General features: G+C 40.6%; 1 pseudogene; it reads right to left on the reverse strand.

Annotated features, from left to right (window-relative positions):
* The window catches only part of LOC136381830 (ATP synthase subunit gamma, mitochondrial pseudogene), a 77,739-nt pseudogene that overhangs the window by 2,159 nt on the left and 55,269 nt on the right, over positions 1 to 20,311 (reverse strand).

Genomic DNA, 20,311 nt, shown 5'->3' on the forward strand with positions numbered 1-20,311 from the left:
CAAGTTATAGTGGAAGAGTGAGGAACAGCAAGGGCAGCTTTGAAGGGAGCTGTGGATGAGCATGCCCATCTTCAGGAAACCAGAAAACTACTTTCCCAAGACACTGAAGGACGGGAAGAGTGAAAAATGCAGTGCACAACAACAACAACAAAAATAGTGGCAGGTTCTCAAACAGCAGTTTTCAAAGTTTTGGGTGTCAAGACCACTTTGCATTCTTAAAAATTATCCAGGAACCCAAATAGCTTTTATGTAGGTTAAATCTACTGATGTTTACTGTGTCAGAAATTAAAATGGAGATATTTTAAGAATAGTATTTATTCATTATTATATTTTTCATAGTTATTAATAGAATTATTTATTATAAACTCCTACTGTTAAAAATCAATAACAAATTTTAATGAAAGAGTGCCCAATTTCTCCCAAATCCTCCCTACAGGTTAGTGAGAAAACTGGCATTATTTTATAGATTTCTACATTTTTAGAAGGCCTGACTTAACAGAAGATAGCTGGATTCTTATATCTGCTGCATTTAATATGTTGCCATAATTCAGATATATAAAGAAAATTATGCCTTACACAAATAAGTAGTTGGAAAAGGGAGTAGTATGTTAACAACTTTTTAGATAAATTGTGGGCATTCTTTGTTATTATACTAAACTTGGCAATTGTTTATTAAAGGGTAGTTGCAATGTGGAATCTGACATCATATAAATAAAATTTCCACACTCTGATACATTAAAATTTATTGGTCTATTCTGCACTTTCTAGAGATCTTTTACCTGTGCATGATTTTGCAACATCATGTATTGGTCACTTGAAAAATATTGGTTTACTGAGTTATTCAGATCTTCCAAATGTTGACATATTTCATTATAAAATATAAAAATCTAATGTCTATTAACAAGACCACTGATTTAATCATAAAAGTCTTTAAGTATTGGGAAGCTGACAAGCTTGTCGTGACAGATACAGTTTTTCCCAAATTCAAATATTCACTTGACAACTGGTATTTTATCATTGGCAAAAAATACTATCCGTTGTTTTCTTTGAAATGACAGGCTTACTTTGTTTATTTTCAAAAATTATCTGCCAAATACCTAAGCCTGTACAGTTTGTCAGTTTTTCTTTCAAGTGAATGTGGTGTTCAATAGAAAAAGTGGCTAGTTCTGCCTGTAATTAAACAAATTGCATGTAAGTATTCCCCTTAGCTAATCACCCTATATCCGTATAAAGCAGAAGTGTTGTATGTGTACTTTCCATTTTGTTATTCAAGTTATTAGAATGACATATATTAAAGGTCAAGTTTTAATAAAAATTGGGAACCACTTAGATGAGCAGTCAATATGAGCTTTGAGGAAACTGATTGATGTCATCAAGCTAAATGCTTCCTTATAAACCCTTGAAGAAGAAAGTAACCAAATATATATATTTAAGTAGCTGGGGAAGAAAGAAAACAATCAGTAACTGTTCACATAGCACAATTTCCTAAACAAACAAACATACAAACAAACAATCAAACATGCATTGTTGAAATGAGAAAATGCAAAGATTAAATGAGGTTAAAAAGCTTCAGCATGTACTTAAAGACCAAGCTGCATTAAGACAAAAGTAAGAAATCTCCCAGGAAATTTTCTTGTAGAGAAAAAGAATAATTTAGATAGGGGAAAAAGTTTCAAAGAAGATAAAAACATGAACCAGGCCATGAAGGCCTGGATGCCAAAACAAAACAAAACAAAACAAAACAAAACAAAACAAAACACAAAGCCAAACCAAACCAAAAAACAAGCCAAAGCTCTAGGACAGGGGTCCCCAAACTACGGCTCATGGACCCCGCCCATGTGGCCCCCTGAGGCCATTTATCTGGCCCCCGCCACACTTCCGGAAGGGGCACCTCTTTCATTGGTGGTCAGTGAGAGGAGCACTGTATGTGGCGGCGCCGCAAAGCGCGGCGTCGCTCACGTGCAGTACTACTTCTGGTGACGTGGGATGCGCGCCATGGCTCTGGAAGTGCGTCATATCACTTGTTACGACTAGCAGTGACAAATATGGAACCGGACATTGACCATCTCATTAGCCAAAAGCAGGCCCATAGTTCCCATTGAAATACTGGTCAGTTTGTTGATTTAAATTTACTTGTTCTTTATTTTAAATATTGTATTTGTTCCCGTTTTGTTTTTTTTACTTTAAAATAAGATATGTGCAGTGTGCATAGGGATTTGTTCATAGTTTTTTTATAGTCCGGCCCTCCAACGGTCTGAAAGACAGTGAACTGGCCCCCTGTGTAAAAAGTTTGGGGACCCCTGCAGTCTAGGAGAAGAAATGGAAGGACGTATTTGTCCTTTGAAAAGCCAGCCTATTGTTCTCAATTGCAGAAAATTCATGAGGAAGACCCAACATTACCACAGAAGATGTAAAATTTGAGATTTTAGAAAAAGATCCTTAATGCCTCGGTGATCCAAGTGCAACATTTATTTGGTCATGGCCCATGAGAACCAGGAAATCCTCTGGCTCAGCGGGTCATCAAGACAGGAGGTATGTCCAGCTGGGATGGTTTAGAGAGTCAGGGTTCAATGATGCCCTGCATCACCAGATGCCACTTCCATGGGATCTAGAGCCCAGGATAATATAGTGTCCACCAGGCCATCTATATACCGGTCCAGCTCTTCCTTCACAAATACAAGACAGAGTTTCCATTTTTGCTTCAGATGCTGGTTATCTTTCTACACCAGCAAGATTCATAAGTTTTAATGGGCCTTCTTTTGTGGGAGAAATTGATTCACATCTTTAAAAATGGGATCTGGCCCTGGCCGGTTGACTCAGTGGTAGAGCGTCGGCCTGGCGTGCAGGAGTCCCGGGTTCGATTCCTGGCGAGGGCACACAGAAGCGCCCATCTGCTTCTCCCTCCCTCCTCCCTCCTTCCTTCCTTCCTCTCTGTCTCTCTCTTCTTCTCCTGCAGCCAGCCGAGGCTCCACTGGAGCAAAGATGGCCCCAGGTGCTGAGTATGGCTCTGTGGCCTCTGCCTCAGGTGCTAGAGTGGCTCTGGATGCAACAGAGCAACGCCCCAGAGGGGCAGAGCATCGCCCCCTGGTGAGCATGCCAGGTGGATCCTGGTCGGGTGCATGCGGGAGTCTGTCTGACTACCTCCCTGTTTCCAGCTTCGGAAAAATGCAAAAAAAAAAAAAGGGATCTGGTGGGACTCATCCTGAAGACGCTTTTGGTAATTTAGGTCCTCTTGATCCAACTCTACCATCTAAAAGTGAAGCTGGCATAAGCTTTTTTCCTCACCCACATTATCCAGTTGAAGGTTGCATGCTGAAATGGGTTCACTGGATATGTTATAAGAGGAGAACTTCATTTATCTCCCTCTCCTCCAAGAAACCTGTATGAATTCCTGAGATTACTTCCCACAGGAGGTTTTCCTGGCCCTACATCCTCCATTAGTGCTGAGAAACATCTATCCACCAAGATGATTTCTCCGTGACTCTTGCCCAAGGGCTACCATCAAGGTATGAGTTTCCCAGGGCTGAGTTAGTCTTCAGAGAGCCTCCTTCTGAAGGTTTGAACCAGGGCAATCATGCTAATGATGTTTCTGTCACTCTTCTACAGTCATTTTGAATTCTTTTTTTAATGTAACAGCTGTTGCTTAAGTATTTGTACATTTGTTCAAATTGAAGCTTGATAGAATTATATTTCTTAGGGTATTATTTTATAAGTAATGAAGTTGTGTTATAAATTGGAATCTTATGAATGAATTATTTCCATTCCATCGTACTCCCTAGATAGTAGAAGATTTGTATTTTGATTTGATTAACCAGTCTACCATACCATAAGCTGTAATAGGCATTTTGCATGAGCAACTACACACATTTAAAACTTTGAAGGCCATTTTTCTTTGCTGAGAAGTAGGTTTTCTATTATAGTATGGAAAAAATTGTAAAAGTTGTTTGAAGTTTAGTGAAATAAATTTTATTAGTTTTAAAAAGTAGTAAATAAGTGAGTAAAGTAGTGTCACAGAATGCTTTTTGTTTCAGAGCTGCAGCTGGGGTGAAGGCGTGTTAAATGTCCATGCATCTAAAGAGAGGTGCCCGATCACCCACATGGTCCTTCCTAAAGGAAGATCCAAAAAACCTACTCTGCCCCTCATAGACTGTCATCTACCCCTCTTCTATTTATATTGGAAGGTGGAGGATTTAGGGCAGGGGTCCCCAAACTTTTTACACAAGGGGCCAGTTCACTGTCCCTCAGACTGTTGGAGGGCCAGATTATAAAATAAAACTATGAACAAATCCCTATGCACACTGCACATATCTTATTTTAAAGTAAAAAAACAAAATGGGATCAAATACAATATTTAAAATGAAGAACAAGTAAATTTAAATCAACAAACTGACCAGTATTTCAATGGGAACTATGGGCCTGCTTTTGGCTAATGAGATGGTCAATGTGCTCCTCTCACTGACCACCAATGAAAGAGGTGCCCCTTCCGGAAGTGCGGTGGAGTGCTGGATAAATGGCCTCAGGAGGCTGCATGCCCATGGGCCGTAGTTTGGGGACCCCTGATTTAGAGGATATTACTAGTGAGATTCCTTTTGGAGAGAGCCAAACAATGCTTTGGTTTCTCCCTATTTATATTCCCCAACTTAAACAAAGTGAGAGGGTCCTCAGGAGAACTCCTGGAGGCATGTGCTGTGTTGGAGAACACAGAGGCTGGTGTCTGATCCTCACCTAGAAATATATAAAGGTAAAAAGCTAGTTATAGCTTTCCTTGAAGTCAGAGCATTTAGAGTGCTGTCATTGTGGTGTGACATCAGTGGTCTTTGGGAGGTAACTGGCTTCATGTTGAATTTAAAAGATCCTGCCCAAGAGGTCTGTCTGTGCCAAAGCGGTAACCCAAAACCAAGTGTCTCTGCTTACCTGGAACAATGCAGGAGACCCCTACGTGAGGAATTCATGCCACAAGAGGGGCTAAAAAGAATGGGCTACTAGTATTCATTTATCTGCGACACACAGAGGGCTGACCCCAGCTTCAGTCAAGTGAAACATTTCACATTTCACATGCTTTTCCTCTCCTCTCTTCTCCTGCCCCCATCCTGAGCAGGGAAGTGGGGAAGAAAGTAAAACAAAAAAATAGAAAAACTATCTCCTCCTCCTCTCCCCCTCACTGCTTCCCACTCTTCATTCAGGTTTCTAAACTCAGATCAAGAGTTTTAAGTTAATGAGATTGAAGTTTAGATTTAGATTTTATTAAACATTTTAATACCCAAAATAAGACTGTTAAGTTTATTTTTAATACTTTAAAGTGATGAAGAGGCTATAGGAACTGCTTCAAATATCATCCAACTGAGAGAAAAGTTAAGAAGATATTACAACCCTGGCTTGGTGCTCAGTGTATAAAGTGTTGCTTTGGTTTTTCCAGATCATGGGTATGATCCCCAGTCAGGACATATGAGAAGCAACCAATGAGTGCACAACTAAATGGAACAAGTAAGTACAACAAACTGATGGTTCTCTCTCTCTCTCTCTCCCTTCTCCATCCCGCCTCTGTCTCTCTAAAATCAATTGAGACAGAGTGAGTTAGAGGGCCAGATAGGGACAGGCAGACAGGAAGGGAGAGAGATGAGAAGCATTAATTCTTCGTTGCGGCATCTTAGTTGTTCATTGATTGCTTTCTCATATGTGCCTTGACTGGGGGGCTACAGCAGAATGAGTGACCCCTTGCTCAAGCCAGCAACCCTGGGCTCAAGCCAGTGACCTTGAGCTTCAAGCCAGTGACCTTTGGGCTCAAACCATAGGGTCATGTCTATGATAGTGGAGCAATTTCCTTAAGATAAATGTCCATATGTGGAATAATTAACCAAAGGTTATGAACATCATAATGACTTCAGGTATGCAATGCTAAACTGACAACCCATATGTTTACTGACATAAATTGCCACTGGTAACATAGGAAAGAAATAATTTCATGCCAGATTTCATTGCACCATTGTCACCCTTGGGAGAAGATGTCCCAAGTCAAGGTCACAATAATACTGGGTAGAAAGTAGAACAGTGCTCAGAACACCTAGTTTTCTCTTTGCACTTAAGACAATGTCTTTAGGGAAAAAATATGCAAATATTCACACAGATTTTTTTTTTTCAAAAACAACAATGTAATTATACAGTGTGTGTTTGAATTCACAGTGTTGTCTCTTTCCACATAAGTACAAAAATTTCTGTCTTGCTCTGCTAATGGATATTTCAATTTGTTTTTTTTCTTTTTTTAATTTAGACAAATTTAACAGGATGATATTGGTCAACCAGAGAACATAGATTTTGAGAAAACATCTCTACATCATTTGATGTTCCAATTTCTTTTAACAAAAACAATTATATATCATACATTCAAAATCGACATTTGTGAAATATCCCATCACATTTTTCATAATTAATTAATCGATCAGTTGATTTTAGACACTGTAGACTTCTTTCCTTTTTCTGCCTTCCCTATCTTTATTATCGCATTGAGCATTATACAATATTTTCAGGGTACTGTGTTGTGTTATGTAGCATTTACTTATGCCACGTATAGATATTGTTTATACAGGCATGCATGAAGCAAACTAGCACCTGCCCTCTGGAGTTTGCCCCCCAGTGAAGCTGTTTTTCACTTTCTATAGTTACTTTGCCTTCTAAGAGTAAGCTTAATATTTAAACCCCAAAACACATACCATATCTGATAGAGTTTGCTAGAAGTTTGGTCACTAAAACTGATCTTCCTTGTAGCTAAGGCAAAGTGGGAAATTTAATCAGACACTTAAGTTACATTTTCTGAGAAAATGAACAGTTATTCACAATTCTGGGGACAGAGAGAATTTTTTCCTGTTGGTCTTCATTGAAGAGGTACCTTCTGCTGTAGAGAACTCTGTTCTCAATATTACCTCATTAGCACAAACTGAATTTTGTAACACTGTTTCCTATTCTGTTTTAAAATATAAGCCAATGATCTAATGTTAAATGTTATTCAGAAAAATAAATTCTGTGAAGTGTACAAAACTTATGGATCAGGCATACAGCTTTCTGACCTATTCCAATGACATAGTTTAGAGGGCATTCCCGATCAAAATTACACTGGTTCCAAACACATCAAATTATATGCATTAAATATCTACAGCTCTGAGTATGTAAAAAAAAAAATCGCATTAGAATATTTTTGTGAAAACTGATAGACAAATTCTAAAATTTGTATGGAAATGTTAAGAGATTTAGGAGAGCCGCAGTAAAGAGATTGAGCCCCAAAGATGTCCACACGTAATCTCTGGAGCTTATGAATATGTTATGTGACACAGCACAAGGACTTTGTAGATGTAATTAAGGCTGTGAATTTTAAATAGGGAAGGTTGTCCTGCATTATTTGGATGGGCCTGATCAAATCACAGGAGCCCTGAAAAGCAGAGAACTTTCTTTGGCTGGAGGCTGCAGAGAGGAAGCAAAAGATTAGAGAATTTGAAGTACAAGAAAGATTCCATGTGCCATTGCTGGTTTGAAGACAGGAGGGGAAATGTGACAAGGAAGGCCGGTAGCCTGAAAGAGAGGACAGAGGCTCCCAGCTGACAGCCAGCAAGGACATAGAAACCTCAGCTTTCTAGCTACAAAGAACTGAATTCAGCCATCAACCTGAATAGACTTGAAAGAAGATTCTCCCTGAGAGGCTCCAAATAAAATCCCAGGCTGGCTGATGTCTTGGTTTTGGCCTTGTGAGACCCAGAGTGGAGGAACTAGCTGAGCCCATTCAGACCTCTGATCTACAGAACTGTGACACACTGCATTTGTGTGGTTTTAAGCTGCTAAGTTTGTGGTAAATTGTTATGGCAGCAATAGGAAATTAATACAATACCGAAGGCAATTTTAAGAACAGATAAGAACAAATCTAGAGGATTTACGCTCCATAAATCAAAGTTCCTACCTTCTTAAAATCTACATTTTTTTTTTTTTTGTATTTTTCTGAAGCTGGAAACGGGGAGAGACAGTCAGACAGACTCCCGCATGCGCCCGACCGGGATCCACCCGGCACGCCCACCAGGGGCGAAGCTCTGCCCACCAGGGGGCGATGCTTTGCCCCTCCGGGGCGTTGCTCTGCCGCGACCAGAGCCACTCTAGCGCCTAGGGCAGAGGCCAAGGAGCCATCCCTAGGGCCCGGGCCATCTTTGCTCCAGTGGAGCCTTGGCTGCGGGAGGGGAAGAGAGAGACAGAGAGGAAGGAGGGTGGGTGGAGAAGCAGATGGGCGCTTCTCCTATGTGCCCTGGCCGGGAATCAAACCCGGGTCCCCCACACGCCAGGCCGACGCTCTACTGCTGAGCCAACTGGCCAGGGCCTTAAAATCTACATTTTAAGGCAATGAGACTTCAAGGAGAAGATGGCCTGCATTTATCAAAAATTTTCAGGTGTCATGTTAGGTACTAGCTCATTAGAACACTTCTTAGCTCTGTCTCTCATTGTCTCCTCCATGGGCACCGCTCATTTCCACCTTGCTAGCGTCATTGTTCCACATAGAATGTCTTTCTTTCTCCCCTGGTCCTACCTAAATTCCACTAATAATTCCAGAGTACATGCTGTAAGACACAACAAGAACAACAACAAAAATAAATTCCCTTGAATATTTCGGGTAATGCTGATCGTGTTCTTTCTTGGATTCTTATTACACTTATAGTTAGCAGCATCACGGAGTTTGGTGCTTAATTCTCTCTTTCATGGTGTTAACATAATCAACCTATTTTGTGGTATCCCCTCAGTCCACACCCTCATTTCTAAGAACTGGTCTTTCTCTATCACATAGTTGCAGGTGGAAAAATGGCTTTTGAAAGGCCGTGTTTGTGTCATATGACTCTTTCCTTTTCTGACCACTAATGATTGGACTGGGATGGACCCCAGGCCCAGGAGCATTCTCTAGAGAATTTGAACTAAGCATCATAGAGACAGAGTATGGAAGTCTATAACTCAGTGGTCTCAAATGAACCTCATTTGCTCAATAAGTGGAGCAAGTATCCACACCCCCATGTAGTCCCTTCCCTTGGAATTTTGGCTTTACCAATAGAATGTAGCAGAAGTGAGTCTGTCCCAGTTTTACTACAATGGTCATGTGTTTATGTTTATAATGCCATTAAAATGTAAAATGGCCTGACCAGGCGGTGGCGCAGTGGATAGAGCGTCGGACTGGGATGCGGAGGACCTAGGTTTGAGACCCCAAGGTCGCCAGCTTGAGTGAGGGGCTCATCTGGTTTGAGCAAAAAAGCTCACTAGCTTGAGCCCAAGGTCACTGGCTCGAGCAAGGGGTTACTCGGTCTGCTGAAGGCCTGCGGTCAAGGCACGTATGATAAAGCAATCAATGAACAATTAAGGCGTTGCAACGCACAACGAGAAAACTAATGATTGATGCTTCTTATCTCTCTGTTCCTGTCTGTCTGTCCCTGTCTATCCCTCTCTCTGACTCTCTCTGTCTCTAAAAAAAAAAAAAAAAAAAAGTAAAATGGAGCTTACTGCAACATAGGGTTGATATGAGAATTAAACAAACTTATGCTCATGCTCATGAAGTCGTGCTTGCTACATGCCTGATACTTAATAGGGGCACAATAGATATGAGTTGCATTTCTTATGTAACTTAGAGACTGATAGCTTTCTGAACTGCTCAAGTCGTGATGGGTTTTGAATACCCAGTTCTCTTAGATTGACTATAGTTATGTGCATAATGGTTGATTAAGAATTGGATGGAATTTATGGCCCCAGAGAAATCTCCCTCCCCCCCAAAAAAAGGCACATAAGGTCAGGTTAGAACCTGGGCTGTGTGAGCATGATGAACCAACTGAGCTAACCAGTTTCTAACCCATGGGTCAACCCACAATAAACTTCAAAGGCTTCTCACAGAAGGCTCTTTGCCTTCTCTGCCACCATGGGAGGGAAAAGAGTCTTGCCTTCCTTAAGCACCAACCCTGGAATCAAAGCTCAGTGGTTTGATCCTGTTGTGTACTCTCTATTACCTGGTGAGGTCTTGTCTCATGTGACACGGATGCCTAATAATGCACTTCCCATGAGCCAGACACTACCCGGTGCCTATTAATCCGCTTCATCTGCCCCATATCCCCCATGAAATGGGCACTATTAATATTTTTATTTATAGAAGAAGACATGTAGTTAGGAGAGGTTAAATTGCTTTACAGTCTAATCCAGAATTTTTGTTTTTAATAATATTAAAGCGTTTAGCTTTAGGATGAAAATCTCAAGAGTGTTAACTCTTTTGGTTTTAAATTGTAAGTGCTACACAGAGAAAATCCAACTTTGTCAAACTCATAAGTTTCATTTCTCTTCTTACTTTTATTGTGCTCTTTGGGCCACTGAAAAGAAGAAGAACATCTATGAATTTCTCCTCTTGTTCATGTTGTGATTTCTCTGCCTTTTGGCACATGAAGATCAACGCTGTGGTGGGTTATTTTCCATGCATGTTTTTGGGCTCAAAGTGGCTCTTCTAGGAAATTTCCCAGGCCCTAAGATGGTGCTCTCTCCTTTTAGGTTCCTGCACTCAAATATTTTTCTTTTCTAATTTCTCTTTCTCAGCAACCAGCCATGGTAACTTCCACAACTTTCCTTCCTTCCTTCCTTCCTTCCTTCCTTCCTTCCTTCCTTCCTTCCTTCCTTCCTTCCTTCCTTCCTTCCTTCCTTCCCTTTCTTTCTTCTTTCTTTCTTTCTTTCTTTCTTTCTTTCTTTCTTTCTTTCTTTCTTTCTTTCTTTCTTTCTTTCTTTCTTTCTTTTCCTTAAGTGAGAAGTAAGGAGGCAGAGAGACAGATTCCTGCATGTACCCCAACCAGGATCCACCAGCAAGCCCCCTATGGGGTGATGTTCTGCCCATCTGGGGCTGTTGTTCCGTTGCTCAGTAATTGAGCTATTTTAGCACCTAAGATGAGGCTATGGAGCCATCCTCAGTGCCTAGGGCCAAATTGTTCAAATGAGCTATGGCTGAGGGAGGAGAAGACAGAGAGAGAGAAAGAGAAGGGGGAGGGGTTGAGAAGCAGATTCCTGTGTACTCTGACCAGAATCAAATGTGGGGCTTCCACATGCCGGGCCAACACTCTACTGCTGAGGCAATCAACCAGGGCACAAACTGCTTTTTCTAGTTCCTACTATGATTAGCTAAAATACAGGTATTATTTTGTATCTTGTTCAATTTCATGTAAATAAACCCTTCCCTATACTGTCTGACTTCCCTATTTTTGCTTCCTGTTGATCAGTTTCTGAAATTTGGATCATTAATACACTATCCACACCTATGTTTAATTTATACAAAATGACCCTTGTCATGTACACTTGAAGAAATGGGCTATTTCTCAAACACCACTGAGCAAGGTTTTATTTTTCCTACACGTACCAACTTGTAGGATGGGACATTTTTTTTATAACAGAAACTGGTCTGCTTTTAAAGCCCTAAGATCTGAAGATTTACACTGAAATTTCTTCCAATACATGCTCCCAATAGTAATTTTGAGTTTTCCATATCCTTTGGTAATTTATTTCTACACGGGCAGAATTTGGGGACCAAAAGAGATGCCTTTTCTTGTACATCAGGCAAACAAGTGTTTTCTTATCATGTTTGCTCACAGAGTGAATCCTAGTCTCAGAATCTGGTAGCTATGTTGAGATCCCTAATGACTTGAACTTTGATGGAGTGAAAAATTAATCCATTTCTGCCTCCAACGTTTCTGTTTGTGCTACCAGACCATGGGCTTCACTGAAGCTTCTAATTGATACACAGCAATAACATGAGGGAAGACAAAGGTATCTCCAGTGGGACCGTGAGTAATTTTAGAGCGTGATGAATGGTTTAAGACTCTAGGTTGTGGTGTTGGTATTGGTGCACCTGCTACTCATTCAGGAAAGGCTACTCTTAAAATAGGGAATTTGCAGGTAGGTGTCAAGTTGGGGTCTCTCAAAACAGAACCTAGAGATTTGGGTATCGGGTACTCATTGAGGGAGTGCTTTTCAGGCATAACCTGTTCGAGAGTGGAGGAAGCAGAACTGGGAAGGGGAAGCAGTTGATCAAGGCAGTAGTCTCTGGAAAAGGACCAGCTTGGTCTTAATCCATGGGTGTTCTAGAGCATAAACAGTGCCACAAAGTTGTCTAATCTTGAGATAAATAGCTAGGCTTAAGTACAATTTTTATTTAATCTCTTATTAATCAGTCACCTGCCACTGTCCCCCTCTTTCTTTGGTTGATACTTCTGTCTCCTGGGCAGCTAACGCTCTTCAGCCAAGTACAATTATCTGGCAAAAGTTGCTCAGACAAGCCATTAACTGCAGCATTGGTGGGGTGAGGGTGTATCGGGAGGAGTATGGGCACCCCAGTGGATAAAGGGTGTTGGCTGATTTGCTTCCTGGAGAGCACCCTCTTCCTGGATGTGAGATGTCTTCCAGCTGTGTCCTCACATGGCAGAGAAAAAGAGAGAAAGAGAGAGAGAGAGAGAGAGAGAGAGAGAGCAAGAGAAAGCGCTCTGATGTCTCTTCTTATAAGGCTGTTAATTCCATCAAGAGGGTCCTACCTTCATGACCTCATTTAACATAATTATCTCCCAAAGGCCTCACCTCCTAACAGCATCACATTGAGGTTTATGGTGTCAAATGATATACTTTGGGGAAAACACATTCAGTCCACAACATCAGGAAGAACTAAGAAAGGGAAGAGTTGGCACCAATGATTGCTTTTACCTTGTAGGATACAACAGTGTCACAAAGTCACACTTAGCTTCAGGAAAGACTGAGAAATTGAATTGAGATTTTGGCTTTTATAGCTTCAGCAATAGAGTTAGACAGGGAAGAATGAAGTTGAAAATGGAAGCTGGGTGAGTCCCCCTTACCCCCCCAGCGCCCGCCTTGGTTGTATTACATACTCTTATGATCTGTTCTTGGTGAAGGACTGATCAAACCAGCACCATCTGCCAAGCTTATCCTCTGGAAACATGACTCTCCTACATGTCCACTCTGTAGTTCCACCCACAGCAGTGCCAGCCACCCATCCCTGCCTCACCTCCTGGACAGGTTCTTTGCTACCCTAACCTTGCTCTGGCTTCCAGTTCTGCCATGAAGCCATGAAGCAGTGTGGTTCAGGAATAGTGGTATCACTGATAAAATTAAACTATTGTTATTTTATAATTACAATATTGCTATATGTGCTTTATAAAATAGTTATAGATTTAAAAATCAATTATTTTCTTATGTATGTTATAATATATTAACATCTATAAATTATACAGTACTATCTATTTTGTTTGCACCAAAATATTAGTTCATGGAGACAGAATTTTGTCTCTTTATACACTGTATCTCCTGCCCCTAGAACAGTGCCTGATACCTCATAAGTACTCAGTGAATATTTTTTTAATTACAAGTAGTCATGAGCAGAGACTAGAATCAGACTATTTGCGCTCAAATCTGGGTGCTACCGCCTACTAGCTGTGTGAATTTAGGTGAGTTAGTTAAACTTTTCAAACCTCAGTTTCCTCTTCTCTAAAGTGGGGTTGATGATAAAGGATATAATCTGTGTTGTGAGAGTTGGGAAAACTCAATATTGAGAGCTTGGAGCACAGTACTGACCCAAAGTGAGGCCTGAATGAATATCAACCATTATTTTTCTAATTGCACACTGGATAGCGCCTCTAAAAGGTTCCATAGAAGCACTGTAGACTCCGTGTGCCCAAAATTATATTTGTTATCCAATTATCCAGCCATTCTCCAAATCTGCCAAGAGAGGGGTCATCTTCAATTACTGCGCATTCCTCACCTACAATTACATTAGACAGCAAGAATATTGTTCTAACATGTTTCAAACCAACTACCTTCTCTCAGGCCAACTGTCCAATCTCATCCTCTGTGTCTGCTGCTATACGAGGCAGTGTGGTACAATTGTCTCTTTCCCATAGCCTTGGTCACATTGAGTACACATTGACTTACTGATCTACTTCCTGTCCTACACAGCAAGCTTCCCAACACCCACTAGCTTAGAAATGAGTTCCTTTCTAAGGAAACGAGCACATTGTCTACACTTAGTCATCAGTAAATAACTCCTCAGAAAATAATGCAAACAAATAAAGGCTCTGCAGCAGGCCAGGGGGTAAATCAAAACTGGACTTAGAGGTCAGATAGTCAAATGACAGAATGCAAAAAAACTCAGGTACTTTCTCTGCAAATTCGAGCATGTAGTTAAAGATAGAAAGGGTTCTGAGTTGGTCTGAAATTATCTACCTCTTTCTGTTCTCTTTTTAACCTCAGGGTCATGGTTGAAGATAGGAATTTATATGGGAGGTTCTGTTTTGTTAATTACATGAGATTGAATCTTCTATTTTAGCAAACCAGAATCACACCATACTGTACACATGAATAGGGGATTTATGGAATAGGAATAAGATTATCTTCTTTCGGTCGAAGAAAAGAATTGACGAAATTATTGTATATCCAAAGAAAAGAAGACAATTACAAAGGTCTGTGTTCATAACACTTTGTTTTTAGGAATCAAGGTTGCTCAAGAAACGAAGGAAATTATTTAAATTATGCATTGATCTTAGTGTCACAATAGGAGCAAGTAGGAGAATAAAAGGGAAAAAAAGGAAAACAACTGGTTAAGATGGAAAAGGGAAAAATTTCTTTAGCAGAATGATTGAGATCTTAGCACATAATCTAGGCAGATATGAAACGAGAAATGAGATCCTGGAGACCAGATTAGACGTAGCTAAGGGTAGAAAGAAGATGCATATCCATCTAACGACTTAGTAAACTGGCTCTAAGATCAGGAAAGGTAACTGATCTCAGGGAGATGTTCATAATCCTCCCAGGGTTCCTGAATTTAGGAAAGGAGTCAGGGTTATCTCCATAAACTACAGCTAGATATTTCCTAATAAGAACCCCCTGGAAAGTACCCCTCAAGGACTGAGACAGCCATGCATAATATTTGGACAGATGAGGATGCCTGAGAAGCCAGGATAAAATTCTCAAAGCATTTAGTCATGAGTTGGAAGAAAGTACAGTTATCATAGATGGGGAAACAAGGCATTGCCTGTGCCCCAAGGGAACCTGCCAGAAAAATTTATGGGATTAGGATCCTCTCAAGGGAAAGCACAGGGCAAAGAAGACCTACTTCAAGTGAGCCAGCAACATAAAAATAAACAAGGTCAGTCCTGAGTTGGCTATTGATCCGATGAGGTCATACCTCCTGAGTGGGATTGAACGACTCAGGAACGTGAAGATAGACAAGATTTGTTTGAAAATTGTATGTGTTGGAAATGTTCACTCCTTGACTTGGTATCGGATACTCTGGGGGACCCCAAAAACACAAACTCTAGAGGAGTACGTTCAAAAGACAAATGTCCAGTCCAGAAAAACAATATGAAAGCAAACAGAATGAAAGCACTAAGTAAGCAAGCAAGCAGTTTCATCCTCTCAGTGGGGAAGACTGGGGGTGGGGGGGGGAGGGTCTCTTTAAGAAGCAGGTTAAACTGCTGACATTTCAGTTGAGGGTTCTGATAGAAACAGACCATGTGAAACACTGGAGGCCCATCACACTCATGCAGAAAACAGATGCAACACAAGGAAATGTTAGGGGCCTGGAACTTACAGCAGCAGAAGAAAGACAGGATCTCTAGGACTAAACAAAATTTAACCTATTTTAAATAGTTTAAAATGACTACTTGATATCTTATTTACGTTGAGGAGATTCATGCTTAATGAGATGGAGTGACGTACAGACCTGAATCCCAATTTCGGTTGTGCCATTTAGTTACTTCTGTGCTTTTAAATGACTACTGAAATTCTCTGGGCCTGTCTTCTTATTTTGGAACTATCACCAACCTCACAGGGTTGTTGTGAGAATTAAATGGGATAACATATATAAAGCACCCAAACTGGATGAGTTACATGATGGCTGCTCTGTAAATGTTAGTTCTCTTTCCCCCTTAGATTATCACTGTGCTTGCAAGACAAAAACAAAGCATTTCATACTCATCCAACGGTGAAGCCCTTGTCTGGAAAGCTTTGCTCTAACGATTTCACATCCATCCATTCATTCATTTACTCATTCATTCACAAATGTAACCCATTTGCCATTCATCATTTACTTATTTATTTTGTCATTACTCTGAATCCTTGATAACTATTTTGACAAGAGAAAAGTTGATATTGATCAATAGACTATATCAAGTTTCTGCATGATAGAAGTAGAATACTGTGTAAAGTACTGTGGGGAGAGGGAAAGGGTGGAAATAGATATTAGAAGCACTCTCTGTCCAGTATGAGCTTGCAGTCTAATCAGAAAACCAAGATATATACAATAAAGAACCATCATATGAAGGAGTAGACAAACTGTGGCACAAAAATACATACCAGATAAAGTAGAGGTTAATAACCTGTTTACACTGACGGTCAGCAAAATGTACATATCGAAGAAGCTCCTTGGTGTATTTATACTATACTAAGAATATAGCTGAAGATTTTGATTGCATTAGCTCTTCTTTTATAAAAACCTAAAGAAGAGCCCTGGCCAGAGAGCTTGGATGATTAGAGCTTCATCCCAAAGTGCAGAGGTTGTGAGTTTGATCCCCCGTCAAGGCACATCCAGAAATAGATTGATGTTCTTCTACTTTCTTTCTCAAATCAATCAATAGAAAAAAAATGTTGTTTTTAACCTAAAGAAGAAATACTTGTCTCAGTTGTTTCCAGGAGTAGTTGTGTTTCTTTTAAGCCAATTATTTTATTTATTTTATTTATTTATTTAGGTATTTTTCTGAAGCTGGATCCACCCGGCATGCCCAGGATCCACCCGGCATGCCCACCAGGGGGCGATGCTCTGCCCATCTGGGGCATTGCTCTGCTGCAACCAGAGCCATTCTAGTGCCTGAGGCAGAGGCCACAGAGCCATCCTCAGCACCCGGGCCAACCCTGCTCCAATGGAGCCTTGGCTGCGGGAGGGGAAGAGAGAAACAGAGAGGAAGGAGAGGGGGGTGGAGAAGCAGATGGGCGCCTCTCCTGTGTGCCCTGGCCGGGAATCGAACCCGGGACTCCCGCACGCCAGGCCGACGCTCTACCACTGAGCCAACCGGCCAGGGCCTTATTTATTTATTTTTTTATGAGCCCAGGAAATCTGGTAACCATGATTTGCAAATGCTGGTCTTCAGATTTGTAAGTTTATAAGAAATGACAAAAAAAAATTGTGTTTATGTGTGTGTTGTTAGAGCCTTTTTTTTTTTCCTGCTGTGGTATATAATCTTTATACATTGCGCACACAATGTTTCATCTATCACAATATTAAACTTTAGAGTGTGTTATCTTTCAGTTAGTGCCATAGTTGAATCTTCTTTGGGCTATTTCAACATTCTTTTCTGCTGGCTGCTTCTGTGTAACGTGGAAGATGTGAAGATCAGTAAATCCTGAGTATATAAAGTTATTATTGTGGTCTTTTTCCCAATAGAATAAACTCCTAGGTGAGAACTCAAGTTGTGTATGGATACTGTAATAATGAGTAAGGTATTCTGTAAGACCATACATGATGGTGTTGCTGGCACAGCATTGAGAGCAAAGAAGGCAAATGTGCAATAAATGCCTATTACAGTGGACACACTAATGCTACCACCAAGATGGAAATAGTCCAATGAAACCAGCATGCCTCAAGTAACTGGCTTGTTCTTCTAGGGACTGGTGCCATTGGATGTAATGTAATGTTTCTCTCTTGCTCCTATCTTTGTCTTTTGAGAGTTTGATTATGATGTATCCAGGTGTGGATCTCTGAACTTATTTAACTTGGACTTCATTGATCTTCTTGAGTGTGTAGATAAATATTATTCATCAAATTGAGAAAGTTTTGGGCATTATTCCTTCAAATTCTCTCTTCTCTTTCTAGGATGGACTCCCATTATGCATATGTTGGTATGTTTGATGATGTGTCTTGGGTCTCTGAAACTTCATTTTTTTTCGTTGTTTTTCTTTTTCTTTCTCAAACTGGGTCATCCCAATTGCCTTATCTTCACATTTAATGATTATTTTTTTTCTGTCAGCTCAGATCTGCCTGTGAGATTCTCTAGTACAGTGGTCCCCAATCTTTTTTGGGCCACAGACCAGTTTAATGTCAGAAAATATTTTCACGGACCGGCCTTTAGGGTGGGATGGATAAATGTATCATGTGACCGAGACAAGCGTTAAGAGTGAGTCTTAGATGGATGTAACAGAGAGAATCTGGTCATTTTTTAAAAATAAAACATTGTTCAGACTTAAATATAAATAAAACAGAAATAATGTAAGTTATTTATTCTTTCTCTGCGGACCGGTACCAAATGGCCCACGGACCGGTATTGGTCCGTGGCCTGGGGGTTGGGGACCACTGCTCTAGTATATATTCATTTCAGTTATTAAACTTTTTAACTCCAGAGTTTCTATTTAGTTATTTTGAAATTTTTATCTCTTAACTAATATTCTCTGTTTGGTGAGATGTCATTCTCAAACTTTCCTTTAGATTTTTCTGAATGACTTCTTTTAATTCTTTGAATATATATTTTTAAAGTCTTTGCTTAGCCCACTGTCAGGCTTTTTCAGGGATAGATTTATTTTTTGTCTTTTTTTTTAAGTGTGTGTGATACAGAGAGAAAGAGACAGATAGGAAGGGAGAGAGATGAGAAATATCAAGTGATAGTTGCAGCACATTAGTTGTTCATTAATTGTTTTCTCATATGTGCCTTGACTGGGGGCTCCAGCTCAGCCTGTGACCCCTTGCTCAAGCCAGTGGCCTTGGGCTCAAGCCAGCAACCTTGGGCTTTAAGTTGGTAATCTCAGAGTTTTAAACCTGGGTCCTCAGTGTCCTAGGCTGATGCTCTATCCACTGCACCACCACCTGGTCAGATAGGAATAGTTATTTATTTATTTATTTTAATTTTTTTAGTGAGTGAGAGAGAGACAGACAGACAGACAAGAAGGAAGAGAGATGAGAAGCATCAACCTGTTGTGGCACCTTAGTTGTTCATTGACTACTTTCTTAGGCAGGGATAGTTTTATTGACAGTTTTTTCCTCTGGTATAGGGCTATACTTTCCTGTTTCCCTGCATGTCGTCTAAATTTTACCTGTTGTTGAGAACTAGGCTCTTTAAATATTTAGTGGCAACTCTAGACATCTGATTCTCTTCTTCCCCAGGATTTGTAGTTGTTGCCATTGCTATTGTTGCTGATGCTGTTTGTTTGTTTATTGACTTTCCTGAACTAATTTAGTGAAGTCTTTATTCTTTGTCATGAGGGACCTCTGAAATCTCTGCTTAGATAGCTTAGAGGTCAGCTAATGATTGCACAGAGACTTCCTTCAATGCTTTGAATAAGTAAGTTTCCCAGCCTTTGCAGAGTAACTCTGTGCATGTATATGCTGGGCACAACCTCAATGCTCAGGCCATTTTTTTCCCCCTTACCCTTTACTTCCTGCTGGAGCAGAGCCTCCAGGTAAGCCGGAAGTGAGAGCGTCAGGCCTTCTCAGGGTTTTTCTGGCCTTGTGCACAGCCCTCGGCATATGCATGGCCTTCTAGATTCCCAGGAATGTGTCAGAGATTTTCAAAGACTTTTATAAATTTTTCTTTTCTTTTTCAATTTCTTGGTCAGCTTGTTGTTTGTCCTAGCTGCTATTGCCACCTCATGCAAGTGCGATACTAAACACTTGCTGATGATTGTTTTTGATAAATGCCCCTGAGAAAAAGGTTGTTCACACTGAGTGAGCTTGATTCCCAAGTAAAGATTTAGTAGAAAAGCATGTTTTCTCAGCCAATACGGTGTGTTATATAAATGCGTGGTCTGTGGAAAGGTGTGTGAAGAGGCACATTTAAATAACTTTCTTTTCTGGTGTCCAACATGTGACTTGACTCAGAGCTGGCTCGGTGTGAACAACCTTTTCCTTCAGGTCCAGGGAACCACCAAGTCCATCTGCTTCCTCCCGTGGCTGCTAGGCAGCTAGTTCGCACTGTGATTGTGAAACTGTAGTTTTCAAGGCTACTTTGAAAGTGGGAGCGAGAGGAATAGACAGAGGGCAAGTGCAAATGCCACAAAGCTATTTTACCAAGATTCTGACTTTTTCTTGAATGAACCCTCCTTGGATTTTTTTTTTTCAAGGCTTTGGTGAATTTCCAGTGTTTCGGAAAAGTCGAGTTTTACAGTTTGGCTGATGTTCTCACTACTCTCCTGGAGAAGCAGGTTTTCAGAGGTCTTTGCTGCGCCGATCCTGCTGACACTTCTCTCACATGCGGTATCTTCGATTCTGCTTCGGCAGCCTTTGCTGGGACGG

Source organism: Saccopteryx leptura, chromosome 10 (genome assembly GCF_036850995.1).
Source record: "Saccopteryx leptura isolate mSacLep1 chromosome 10, mSacLep1_pri_phased_curated, whole genome shotgun sequence".
Lineage (NCBI taxonomy): Eukaryota > Metazoa > Chordata > Mammalia > Chiroptera > Emballonuridae > Saccopteryx > Saccopteryx leptura.